The 14,173-nt window shown below is 40.8% G+C and overlaps 1 long non-coding RNA gene across 1 annotated transcript; it reads left to right on the top strand.

The window, feature by feature from the left end:
• The first annotated feature begins 1,941 nt into the window (after positions 1 to 1,941).
• On the top strand, positions 1,942 to 13,684 carry LOC111265288 (uncharacterized). Its single transcript, XR_002683363.2, has 3 exons — positions 1,942 to 2,187; positions 2,269 to 2,485; positions 12,647 to 13,684. It is a non-coding gene; the product is annotated as an uncharacterized LOC111265288 (long non-coding RNA).
• Positions 13,685 to 14,173: the final 489 nt, after the last annotated feature.

Here is a 14,173-nt window from a genome sequence, read left to right as displayed (position 1 = left end):
AAATCACTTACGCACTCTTGCAATTTTATGAAATATTTCTAGCCCCAACAAAAACAATCTAGAGAAAACTGCAGAAACTCAAATTAAATGAATAAGGACCTGAACTTCCGTAACGATTTCGCGTCCAAACTAACACAGCAAATAGAGTATATAAAGAGGGCGGAGCAGTTGAATACTAAGGTCTTTCTGTGACTCGCTAGATTGACGGACGTACAGAGACAATTTGATTACCGTATCTTCTGCTACTTTAGGACCTCAGCAGTATTTGTCTGAAGTTCTCCTCTGATAGCAATACTTTGGTTTCCAGATGGAGCTAGGTCATTTCGTGACGACGTAAATAAACTTAGAATATCCATAAGTTAAACTCGGCTAACCTATACTAGTGATAGCGATTTGTCAACTCAACGAAACCTTTCATTTCAACGTGAACGGCATCTATGCTGAAAACGAGAACTGAGCCGACGAAACCCGGCAAAGGCCACATTCTCGAAGGCCTCTAAAAGAAGATAGCCTATAATACCTGCCTTGGAAACAAATAATGCAGATGACCTATCTTTGACATCCTTGTGGAAATTTTTTAAATTGAATTTACTGAGGATTTTTGAGGCACGTCTCCATAAAATCAATATCGGCTTTTTTTTGCTGCCATGTCTAAGTCCTACTAAGTTTCGATATATACACTATAATATTGAAGTTCAAAATTTCTCAGCAAATACGAAATCGTGATAGCCAGCCACCTATTCCATAGTACCTTCATCAATATTTAAGGCTTCCTCTAGCACACGGTACAGCTCCATATTTTATTAGCTACCCAAAAAGTATTCCGAAAACACTTTTTTGTACTTATAATTATATCTAATCCGTGTACATACGTGTTACAATACGGCCCCTCTCTTAACTATACAGCAAAAAAGCTCTGCGGCGGTTACTGCATACGTTATCCTATGCAGAGTTCCTTGACAGATGGGGAGAGCCTTTCAATCGTCCGCATTGTCCGTTGCACCTGCCAGTCTTGTGGGCTTTCTGTAGACCGCAGTTACTTTTTCGCTGGTTGTTACAACGGCTTCCTACATCCGACCGACAAGCAGCTTTCGTGGGTGCAAGTAGAGCTGAGAAGCTGGACACAGCATTACAAGAAGCCTGCGAATTAGCCCGTTACAACGGTGTTCAGACGAGGAGTGTTCGTAATGAACTGCCAGGTTGCGCACACATTCTACATACGTAGCCTCGGTTTCGATCTGGGCAGCTTATACCTCACCGTCGACGGCTTCTACCTCCTGACGGTATTCTACGTGCCCCAGAACCTTGCGGGGTGTTAATAGGTTTGTCTATCAACAGTTGAGTTAGTGCCGCTTCCGCCGTGTATCCTCCTCCTCTTTATGTCTATCGTTCCATTCTACATTAAGGACAGTGACGAGCACAGCCTGCATCGTAGCGATCTAACCACCCAAACAGGCAGTAGGCTGTGCCTCTTGTTATGGACACTGTCTGAAACGTTCACGACGGTTTCGATAGAGGAAGATACCATTGTAACTAGACATGTTATAAGTGGATCAAATGATTAGCAGATTGCAGCCACAGACCTGTTGCGGCTATGGCCTACTACTGGCTATATTGGCACTAGTTATACTGGTGAATCGCTGAAGCATTACTCGTCGCGAGGACAGATACGGCGCACAGACGAATAATTATCGCCTACGCGTAGTCTGTATAGCAGTTAGTTTCTCGATCTGTCAAGATCGGAAATGAGATTCGCGTACTGTCAGTGCACAGAAAGAACAACAGAGACGGAGTTGACAGGAGGTGTATCAGAAAATATCACGATAGTTAAGCAGAAGACGAGAGAGAACCAAAACGTAAAAAATTCTAGGCCACTATTTCGTTGTTTCTTACGCAATGAACAGACATCTGGGTCGTGCACGCATCGACAAGGCTTGCAGCTTACCTGCATCTAGAATAGAAATATGGCCGTGTGACTATGACGCGGTTGTCATTTATGTGGTGCCTGAAAACGGAGAAGACCATAAGAGAACTCGTCTACGAGACTAGAAAGACAATGTGTGCCTAGTGTCAAACCTCAGTTTATTGCTCTCCCAGGAAAATCCGAAAATTGCGTGCATATTGCCTGAGCCATCCAGTTACTAGGCGCCGAATGCTTTTACCCTATTATTTCGAGGCAGAATCGAGGTACGCGTATTTTTTTCTCACAGCAAATTTCAGCATTTCACCAGTTTGTGCCGCAACTTATTCGATCTCATTGTATTGCAGGATATCCGTTAGTCAAAGTGGTACCTGCGTGTACCCTAGTAAGTAGTAGCCGTCGTCGCTGGAATTAGCTCAAATACAGTTACCGGTGTCGTGTGTCGTCGATAACCAAACATGGATAACTCGGCCATCGATTGTTGCCTATAATTTCCAGGGATACAGGTCCTGATCATCGGATATGGCGCTGATTTCTGAACGGCCAATCGGTCTTCAAACCCCGGTAAGCATTTCTTCGTCGCCGCTAGTCTCATCTACGTCCCATACCCCTACAGCGGTAGAGAAAACAGTAAATGTATTACATATACATAGGTGCACCTGTAAGTACCAGTTAATCGATGTGTGTGCTTGTGTTAGGGGGTTAATTTATGGATAATTACAGACGTATGGTCAAACGCGAAAAATTCAATTGTAAAGAATAAACATACGTCCAATTTGATAGTTCCGCACTTTTCATGGTGGTTTTTTGGTAACTGTCAACTACGTGGTGTATAAAAGCTCCGTTATCTCACACGAGCCGAGGACTCGATCTTAATATGTCCTGTTTAGATTTTTTTTTATAGTACAAATTGGTCTCACGCGGATATTTTGTAGTTTTCACATATTTTCAAACTGTGCACCAAATGCATATGCTATTTAAGATGTTGTAACGTCTCATAGTGTAACCGGCTGTTATTAATAATGCAGAATATGTAGGCTTACAGTGTGGGGCGACTAATTACATATACATAAATGGGGACAAGTTAGTCCTATCGAAATTATGGAAGTATTTTAGGTAAGTTCCGCAGATATCGCAGGTTTTATTTATACCACCGACATCCAAATCTGTCTCATACTGATGGGATGATATGAGAAATTAGCGTTCCCATGAACTCGCCAAATTTCAATTCACAACCTAGGTTACAACAGTGATTTGCGCAAGCTTACATCGACTGCTAGTAAAACATGCAGGAAAAAATTCATGCATCGACTGCGCGGACTTATTATAGTTTTGGGAGTCCTGACACCCACAAGCTTCTGCTTAAAGCCGACAGATTTTCCCAGCGGCTGTTTTAGACTAAATAATGTGGTTCGTGACAAAGGTGAGTAACGCCTCACCTCGAATGAGGCACCACGATACTGTGCTTAATGAGGGCGGACCATGGGGTCGAGATCACGATAGATTGTTTTTCAGGATTTTCTGAAACAGGCCGTGAGCCGACATCTGTGACCTTCTCAATAGAAACCGACGTTCGAGTAACTGATAGAAACCAATTTGCGATTTACTACTGCTTGAAGTTTATTCAGTATAGTTAACTTATGCGTTTAACGAGTGTAAAATCCAATATAGTAATCTATGTGCCTAGACGAGCTCCTTGTCTGAAGGAAACGATCGTCCTTTGAAACACAGTCCTGCTGTATCCAATCTGGCACATCTATAGTAGGAACGTATAACAATACACAGCACAACTGTTGACACTCGTCATCGATATCATACAAACTTGTTAATTCCTTGTATGGAACGTCCCTATAAACAGTAATAATGTAAAGACGATGACATTTTTTTTAATTCACAAACTTCACCGGAATATGATGACAGGCGTGATAGCGTGAACGTCGACTCGAAACCATTTCAAAGAGTTTTGACAAAAAAAAATGCTAGAGAGTGTGCTATCACTCTCCGTCGCAAATTTCTTCCCCGTACCTTTTTGTCATAATTAAGGTCTTTTTAAATTAAATTTAAAAAATACCTGAACTTGTACGCACGTACCTAGGCGTATGTGTTTTCTAAGATACCAAAGCTCTTGAGGCATCAAAAGCCTGACGTAATTATTATATACTGCAAAATCCAGTCGAACCTGTAATCATGACAGACAAAGTTGTCGGGAATAGGCCATTACCCTCCATTACCATGGATCAAATTAGGTCGAATTAGGATGGCCGCTTTCACTAGCTTCCTGTATCCATGTCAGCGATCCCACGCTGACTCTGATATTAGTCTTCAGTAATTAGTTATACCAACCATCTGTTAGTGGTGTTTTCTCGATACTTATTTATACCTATTGAAGCTCTTGTTTCTGGTAATCTCAACATACTCTATTTAACCTGTGCGTTTTCTCAATATGATAATACAACTGAATCGCAATTAGTTGTTTCTTTGATCTAGCTTACTTCTAACAAACATTGACAGCAGCTGATCCCAAACTCGACAGCTTCTTATTTCACCTACCAGGATCCTGTTTTTAGACAGGGGCATTTTTATCAATGACTTCCCGCCTTTATACGTACCTCCACCAGTTAGATAGCAGAGATTTGGCGCGGTTAGGACTTTTTAAACAGGAACTATTGAGGCCAAACTGACAACAGCTGGTCGAGATCAATGACAAGAGTGAGGAAAGCAAGTATATCTTTATGTGACGAAGCCTCCGGAAGCCTTCATGATCCTCGCTATCCCGATCGGCTACGCTGCGGTATACGTTCTGTTCTTTCGCCCTCAGTCAGCAGCAGCAAATGGCATGTGCTCGCTAACCCAACCCACTGCACAAGTTCGCCCCATCCCATCCAGTTGTAGTGAGGTTCTAAAAACCCGGCTATTTTCTAGTTACTCTGCTACAGCCGCTAGTTCTTAATTGAGTGCCCTCAATGCACTTTTTTTTTCTTAAGACATGTCCCTTGTTAGAGGCGTCTTCTGCGGCACTTACGGCAGCAGTAACACAGCTGGAGAAAGTTGTGGTCGTTAGTTTACTCTAGATCGTCTTGTTACTCCTTTCTCCGGCTCGATTAAAGATGTTCGCCTTCAACCATCACTAGGTCTTTTTGGTGCTCGATCTCTTGCTGGTTCCTTGTTTTCCTCGACATCTTCTTCAGCCGGAACGTCACCTTATTCCAGGCCTCGCCGCGTTTTTCGTCGTAAGCGAGAACAACTAAGATTAACGAATGTAGTTAGTCAGTATGTGGGTAGCCATCCGTCGACTGCTATGGCTAGCTCCCCCAAACGTCAACACGCGGATGGACTCTGACTTATCGCGTCGGTGGCACCAGAGTCTGTTACACTCTGAGAGCAGTTTCGTCTGTGAGCACCAACGATAGCATCTGGCTGAAGAACCTAGGGTATAGGGAGAAGAGGGAGCGTAGAACGAGCGGTGCTTTTTAGAGCGCTAATGCTTCATGGCAAACTTAGCAACGCCGCTGATGGAAACTCTGCGGAAGATTGCGGGGTTGAAACAGCAAGTTTTGCGGAAGCAGCAAAGAAGCTGGTGCCGCAGTAAGACCGAGTGAAGATAGGAGAAAGGGATAAGGCACAAAAAGACAAAAGGCGGCGAATAACGGTACCGGAATAGATGAGTAGTCGAGCCGCCGATATAACTACCACAACAACCAGGAAAGGGTGGATTTTACTGAAGGAAAGATCTCCGGCTGTTATTAAGTGCTTCTAGAGTGGATTTTGAGAAAGATAGCGTACATCATAACAATAAGCTGTGGTATTAGCATCGTTGGCTGGACTAACAATCTTTGCGCTATGAAGTCCTTCACAACGTCCTAGGTTCTGGAATTGGCCAGGTGTTGACAAGAAGTAATAATGGCAGGTGAAAGTTCAGCAGGGACAGAAGCCACACAAGAATCGGAATGGGCTTAATGTACTCGCTTAAAGAGATTGCTGTCAGTTACCGAAGGAAGACATAGATTATCTCGATTTAAAACAGGATGGATTTACGTATGGATTGAGTTCGTATGGGTTTTACGTGTACTTTTAACATTAAATTATAAATAAAAACTCCATTAAAATATACTTTGAAGCTTAATAATGAGCATGAAAAGAGGGGGTTGATGTAATTGCCTCGTATGTATACCATTACGAAATTACATTCGTTGATGGATCATTTGAAATAATGATGTGAATATCCGTAATTGATTAGTTAACAATCAAGGCCAACTATTTAAAGACGAATCAAACAGACAAAAGTACAGAACCAGGTCCTTACACCTTTTGTTTGCTGTTACGAAAATCACATGAATGATCGACTTGGAGCGGCTGCTCTTAATACAAATTATTCTGATTTGTGCTTAGATGCTCTTGACAATACGGCATGTCTCCGAACCATTTCCACAAAATACGGTTTTGGTATAACGTCAAATGTAGAGATACTGCTGTATAGTATTTTTCGAAGCAACGCTTGTTCATGTTCCATTGAAGAAGGGCATTGAAATGGTGATGACAACTTTTACGATTCCCTAACCAACCAGCCTTGTTTAATTGCTTAATTATGATTGCTTAACTAATTGTATTATTTAGTATGTTGATTACTATCATATCAGCTACTTTTACTTCTTTACGGAAATATATTGGCGCTTTTTCAGCCAAAAAACTGAAGCAGATATTTTTTAATTTTAAAATAATATATCCAGGCTAAAGATGGGCAATGTTTCGCATTTTCCTGGCAATACTAAAATCGCATCGCTGCGAACGATTTAGACAAGTGATTATGTCATCCAGCCATTGAAGTTAAGCTAATAGCGTCAAGGAACTTCTGTAAAAATGTTCTGTCTGCACATTATGTTTTCTATTTTTCTAATTTTCGACATTCGTAATAAAATAGTTCGGAATCACTTTAGAAGTGGCTACGTTCTTAGGGAACTTTACAGGTGGAATTACAACAGGGTAAAGTCTCGCACCGCTTCGGGTAACACCCAAACGTCGAGCACTTTTTTTTTATAACCAGCTCCCTTCAAATGATTGAAATGACCTATCTGGTGGTAGACAATTAGTTCTTTGGCGACGTCATGACCGTTCACATATGTCTTGCTCTACTTTTGCAATCATTTAATTGATTTTTTTCGCAGTGACCGATTTCTCTGATCGGCCACTACAAAGACCATTTTTCACAGGAAAATTTACAGTATGAAAGTGACACAGCTCTCTTTGGGCCGTTAATTTTGAGTACACACCAGGGCTATAAGCAACATAAACCCTTTGTGAACCTGCGTAGCATTTGTGCGTTTATCGTACCGCAATGAGAATGTTTGTAGAAACTGTATTTTTCAAAACGCGATATCCCAAGTCTAAATCAAAGCATTACAATACGCCTACTACTATGAAATTTCAGCTTCTAAAAGATATTAACGCTAATCCTACGCGACTTCACAGTTACCTAGCTAGAGAAACGATCAATATTTTTTTCAAGAATCAAATACGTCTTTATTATATATAAATTATATAAAGGTACCGGATGAACTAATCGAAACCTTGTGAGCGGGAGTGCGGACGTTAGCTTTCGTCCTTGGCTTAACACCAAGCAGAGACAGAAATAATTAATTAATACTTAATATAATTGTAATATTTAGTAACGAATATCGTGTAACACTTATAATCAATAGTAGAACTCGTCCAAATTAAGCAGAACGCGTTGTTTGTAATGATATATAGCATCGTAGACGTGTTTCTATTGTCCGGTTTTGGAGGGACTGCGACAGATCGTATTGGGCTTGAATTTTGATTCCACCCACACTAGTTCACAAAGCTTTCGTCTCCTATTGTTGAGATGCGCCAATATTAAGGACACACCAAATTACCCTCGAGAGCAAAAGCTATCGAATTCGATTTTGTTATTACCGCTCGTTCCAGCCCGAATATCCCGCTTTTCTAGGAATTTTCATTACCTCTAACGGCATGGAGCCTGTGATCACAGCAGTAGGAAAAGCAAAGGCCTAGGAGAAAGGGATGCTCGATGTCGACTGGTGCCACCGTTTCACTGAACGCTACAAAAACGATAGGGCACGTCAACAAGAGCAACTAATTAACTAAAAGAAAAAGAAGCAATTTGAATAGATGACATATCGATTAGTAGTTAGATGAGCCTTTTTAGGCGCGTTCGAGTATCAAATCATATGTAAGTACTTTGCCTAGTCAGTGCTAATGACATGCTTTAGGACATCCATCGCAAAACAAAAGTCACTGGTAACGGAGACCATCGTTACCAATTCGCGCGACGCGTGCCTTTCTGGGGCCGGCATCGGCGAGTAATCGTTCAGGCTTAAGAATTTTTTGCGGCTCGTTTTCGGGAAAGTTTTGCGTGCAACATACATTTAAAATGGAATATTGCTTTTCGTCAGGTTCGTTTCCCTTTTCTGAGATAGCTCTCAATAGGATTTGGCGCAGTGTTGCTCATATTCGATAAATGGAGACTTTGCTTATTACAAAGTACTATCATAATTTAAGAACTATTATTTTTGTGTTTTTTTTTTTTTGAAAAAACTAGGACCCCTTTTACAGTGCTTTCTTAGCATCTTCACCGTTCAAGTTTCCCTGTACACACTTAGCTATTCCTCCCCTATAGGCAACTACGACCAACTTGAGATCAAGAAATTTGTTCCTATCATGCATCTGCCATATATATCGTTCGTTCGCAAATAATGATTACTTGCTTGTTTGATCTCTCTCCAGAACCGTCTCTGAGTCCAAATTTCGGAAACATCATCTCAGTGCGGTTGCCGTTCTTTTTAGTAACTGCACAACTAATATCTTCCCTTCCGGCCTTTTCCCTATAACAACAGACGTAAGCTTCCAGCACAAATTATCTGTGTTCCTTGTCCAACGGCTGCTGCTGCACACACGCTAGTCATGGCAATGACGCGTCAAGGTAGGGCTCCCAGACCGGCCTCGCTCCTGCGGAAGCTGTCGAAACCTTGTATCCTCGGTGATAACCTTCGATAACATTATTTTTCCCTTCCTTTAGATGTTTTGACTATTTTTTCGCACAGTGTCATCCTTGTCGTGCGTCCTGGTACGCCAGTTCACTTCACTGAACCTCCTACCCAACACATCCGGTTGCCGACTGCAGGACAACGACGCATGTCCATATGTCCAAACTGCACCAGCCGCTGTTGCGACTCAGAAAAACGTTTCGAAGCAGAGAGACTATGTTTATTTCTGTTGGGGAAGAAATGAGAGAATAATATCTATGTATGAATATATAATGAATAAATTGGTATATATATAGAGGTGAACAAAAAGTATATATATTGAACACTGTCAAGTTACTTGTTTGCAAATTGTCGTAAGACATTTGCGTCATCCTGTATATGTATACACCCGATAATTCGGCTAAGTATCTATAAAACATACCCAGACGTACGCGTATGCAGGTGTACATTCGGCTCGACAACACTGGGGGGGCGCCACATTAGGTGTTGCACCGGCAGAGCTACTTAGCAAGACAACTAATGGACGACGAGCACTGCAAATAGAGAGTGTCAACATGGCTGAATCTAAGGGATAGAACTGCTTTTTAGGCTAAGGGTGAACCATGAACTGAATGCGATATCTTCTATATAGTGATCTATGATTCATAGAAAGTACTTGAATTTGCGACATCTATTCTATATTGTATCGTCGATGTATTTGGATTAATCGAAACATAACTAGTGTAGACATGAATATTTACAAGTGGAGCAGGCTTTTCAGAACGTGACCAAGCCATATTGGCTTAAGTTTCTAATTGAGCTAAGTGAAGCGCCAGGTGACTCACGCCTAGGACATTTGTTTTTTTTCTAGAGTCACCCAGAGGAGACAGAATTTAACGGCGCATGTTCCAATAGAACAACTATAGACACTTTAATGAAGCAACATAAAAAAACGTGGGCAACGCTATACAGGGCGATTTTTTTTTCGATCAACAAAACGTTAGAAATCATTATTAAATTCGAAGATTTTCATAGACGCTAAAACTGTATATAGTTTTAATATTCCGCATGGTTCGTTTCACTTAGACAGTAAAACAGCTTGAAAAAATTGCCACGAAACGAAAAAGGTCGTCTGCAATGTGGTTCGACAACGGTTTTTTATGCCTTTACAAAAACGTAATTTTGGCATGACGATCCGGAAGTGCGCTATTAAAACAGCAACAGGAACGCTGACGTTGGGCGGTAAACAAACTCACGTCGCAGTGCCCTGTAAATTATGAACGTATTACAGGCTCCTGCACGGTGCAGGCCATAGCCAGTACCCAAGTCAAAAGTATCGAACTATGCGATCGCGCATTGGAGTGATAAGTTCGGCTCGTGGGACGAAGGGCATCGACTTGCAAGGCCAATATCTTCATGCAGCATATGGCGGCAATCGCAATTTTGCATGCTTAATCGACAGCAATATTACTGGAGCATCTAGAGATGACTGCATAATGATTGCATTTGGACTTGCCGGCTATAGCAAAATAATGGGAGTCAGTTATCTCGACTGTTAAGTGTGTGATGCTGATTGCAAATTATCTAGTTTAGCCTTTTTTTTTTTTACATAGCATATAATTATTAGTAGCATATAATCATACATTGGATTGTTGCAGTAAAGGCTTGCAACTGCAATTGATGTATAGCAGGTAAACTAGTAGGTACTAACGGGCACAGAGTTGATTGTAAGCAGTTTCACTATATGGAGCCCTGGAGACAGCAAAAGGCAGGGTCATTGTACGTTACAGAAATAGCTTTAATTGTGCACATTGCCAAAAATTATCTAGTGTTTTTGCTTTACCTTAAACACTTCACATATTCTAATAAGCTGCTTTTCTAGCTAACCGTTTTCGTCGATAGCACAATATCCATGAGTACCCCTGCACGCACAGATATTTTAGGTTCAGGTCAACGAGCGATGCTGCGAATATAGATTCTTGAGTACTAGCAATGCCTGTTCTGAAAAGCAGTCAAGTTCCTCATCTTAAAAAACCTTTACTACGATACTGCAACAAGGTCAGCTAGCCGATATATACGTAGGCAGGCTATATTAAAGACCGTTCTTACAACTGCTTCTCAGTGGCTGTCGTCCGTAACGAAGAAAATGTTCAGCAAAAACAGAAAGAGCAGACCACACGGAAGTTTTCGCCGAAGTCCACGGTCACGAAAAGGACGGACCATTTACCATTAGTTGCTACAGCAGCAGAAATATAAACTACCTTGAATCTCAAAGTCAAAGTTCGACATTTTCCAACGCTGACCCAATTTATTATAGCTAACTATATCAATACTAAATATTTACGTAGAAAATCGTATTAGGGCGAAACCGAAACGTCAGTCTAGTGTTACGTCTATAATAGCGAGTGAGCCATTGCCACCTGGATGGCGTCCTACGCGCCCTCTCTACTTCCCTAAGGAAGAACTGCAATGATCGCGGCACGACACAGAAACTGTCCTTCAAATTAATCAGATTGATAGCGATTTGCTGATCTTCAAAGATTTCCGAACAGTATTTCAATGTGGTATTTAGTTGTCTTGTTCTGGCCGAAGGCTTCATAGAATGCAGGCACAGGTTTCCTCGATCCCTGAAGATGAATTACGTCCTAGAAAATACAGCTCTAGGAGGATCGTCGCAAAATCGCTGCTTAATTTTCACCTCTATGAGTTTTTTTACTTCGTAGGATTGGAAATTGGAAAAAATTATCCGGTATTATAATGTTAAGGCCAAACCTTACATGACGAGTTCGCTTGTTAATAGTGCCCTTTAGTTTAGCATGTGTGCGCTAAAATATTAATTCATACAAACAAACACGGTCCCGATTCCATCTAGAGTTATTCTTCTAGTTTCTACTTTCCTTTTGAAACACAAGTATATTAGCTTATGCTCGTTTTTTTCATTTAATATAATGATCTTTCATTACTAGCTTAGAGTACAAAATGAGAGAACACTTAGTAGAAAGTGTTTGGAATTTTGTCATTTTTGTTTAAATCGAAGTTGTATTTCTCGTTCTGGTTTACGACTTGTATAAAATTCACTTACAGTTAAGTGTAGATCGGAACGTTTATTCACAGAAAGTGATATATTCAGAGGGCAAAACGGAAATATACGCTTTTCCTAAGCCTAGTACTCTGTGGCCACTATGTTATCTTTTGGGTAGATGAGATCATTTGAACTGCCACTTTCTGAAGCTCAAGGCCAGCCCCTTTGCTATATTTAATATATATATATATATAATTTAGAACTAATTGCGATTTTTATTTTATAAATCAAACTTCATAGTTACAAGTTGATCCAGAAAATGTTGTTCATACATTTTACGGCATCAGTTAATTCGCCATTATCTCTCAGAACATTCTCAGAGCGGTCTAAATGCTCCTAATGCTACAATGATTTGAATCAGTAATGACGCAAATCCACCCTGAGTTTCCTCTTTGAGGGGCAGCGATGTATCCGTTTATCACAAACGTTCCGCGTACGGCGTCACAACGCGATGCTGCGAAAGATGCTGCTTTGAGAAACATAGGGAAAGAAACTTCGAGTTACGTTAACTGTGAACTGGGAGGTTCTACTTTAAACATTAGCAACAGCGACAATCCTTTGCATATCATTATATACTTGGATCTTTTTTTTTTGAAGATATATGTGCTGAAAGTAATAACGTATCATTTTTCCTAATTTTAGGGAGTCAAGACCTCTGTCTTCATTTACCCAGTTCCTATGTTTGCCATCCTGTAGTGAGACGATCGACTTATGTTTGAAGAAGATGTAGGCATCGTTCATTCAACTACGAGAGATACTGAGACCTTAAGCTGAATCGCTTGATGGCCACAATAGATGGAATGGTCCAACTGGATACACCGCCATTCGGTCTAGCGGCATCGTGCCTTCCTGGTATTGTGTTTTCGACATCTGAAAGTATAACATAACTTCACTACACCCGATAAGCGAGCAATGGCTCCAAATATGGCTACATTAGCATGCATCCGGTAGTGGCCCAGTGGGAGAAATTTATGCGCTACATTTGAATGGAGTCAATACAAGGCAATATAATAGATAATAACAAATAAAAAATTCGAAGATGAACGGTCTTAAACGGTTGGTAAGCTGCGACCCCGCAACGGTTTCTTCGTAGGAATGATCCCTATCGATCCGTGGTCGCCATGCGAAGCCATGGCTATATGCAAAGTTTGAAAGCCTTCTGCCTTGACACCGGAAAAAAGGGCGTCAATTGTGGATTTGTGATAGGTCGCAAATTGCTTTTTTAACAAAAAGGCCATAATAGCATTGCGGTGAAGATCTCTGGCGTTGAAGCGAGTCGCTATTTCTAAAAAAAAAAAGTAACACAAGATCTATGCGTATGGATACCTATGTGAATATAAACAATCGAGCATTGTAGAACTCTCCGTAGAATACGGCTGCTTGAGAGATGGTGTAAGCCACACAGATGAAGGGCCTATCGAAAACGGTTTGGATCTTCGAAATGTACAGTGTACTACAATGGTAAACAATATGTGATCGATTGAAATTTATGACGCATGAAGAATAATTTGTACAGTCACGCAAACTATAAATGATCATAGATATCAATAACTGTACAGTATTAGCAGGCTGCGTAATGTTACGCTACGCAAAGTCATTACTATAATTAGGTTAACTTCTATAATATGTTAATCAACAAACGTTGGTCTAATAAAATTGAATTTGAATGAAATTACATAATCAACTTAGTATCCTGTTTCTCGTGTCGTAGTTATATAGGGCCGTTTGTCTAAACTGATTTTTTTCTTAAAAGTCCTGCTTTCCTTCAATTCATAAACAACTGTATGAATTACTCTGCGATTGAACGTATCAAATTAGATCATAGAAAGTGTTTCCGTGGTAGCTCAGCGGCAATGCGTTCGTTTACTAACTTAGCCTAAAGGCACCTTGTGGTCTAGTTTTGAACCCAGGCTTAGACCCACATTCTTCAATGGCACCGGCGCCAGACGTAAACATTCGGGACAATTGTTTAGAATATAAAAAGCACGAGTAATATTCGCCTTAGCCATGAACCGCCACTGCGTTCGACCGTAAAGTGCCCAGAAGATCTATAATCTCGATTACAGAAGAAATAACAACGTATCTCTATCATTATCATTGCAGGATCATTCATTTTATACATTAATGTCATCAACAGAAACTAGGTTTTTAAAGGATCGATCCTGGTTG

Source organism: Varroa jacobsoni, unplaced genomic scaffold, assembly GCF_002532875.2.
Source record: "Varroa jacobsoni isolate VJ856 unplaced genomic scaffold, vjacob_1.0 scaffold_102, whole genome shotgun sequence".
Taxonomy (NCBI): Eukaryota; Metazoa; Arthropoda; class Arachnida; order Mesostigmata; family Varroidae; genus Varroa; species Varroa jacobsoni.
The sequence above is the reverse complement of the archived record's forward strand: the minus strand, read 5'-3'. Positions and strand labels throughout refer to the sequence as shown.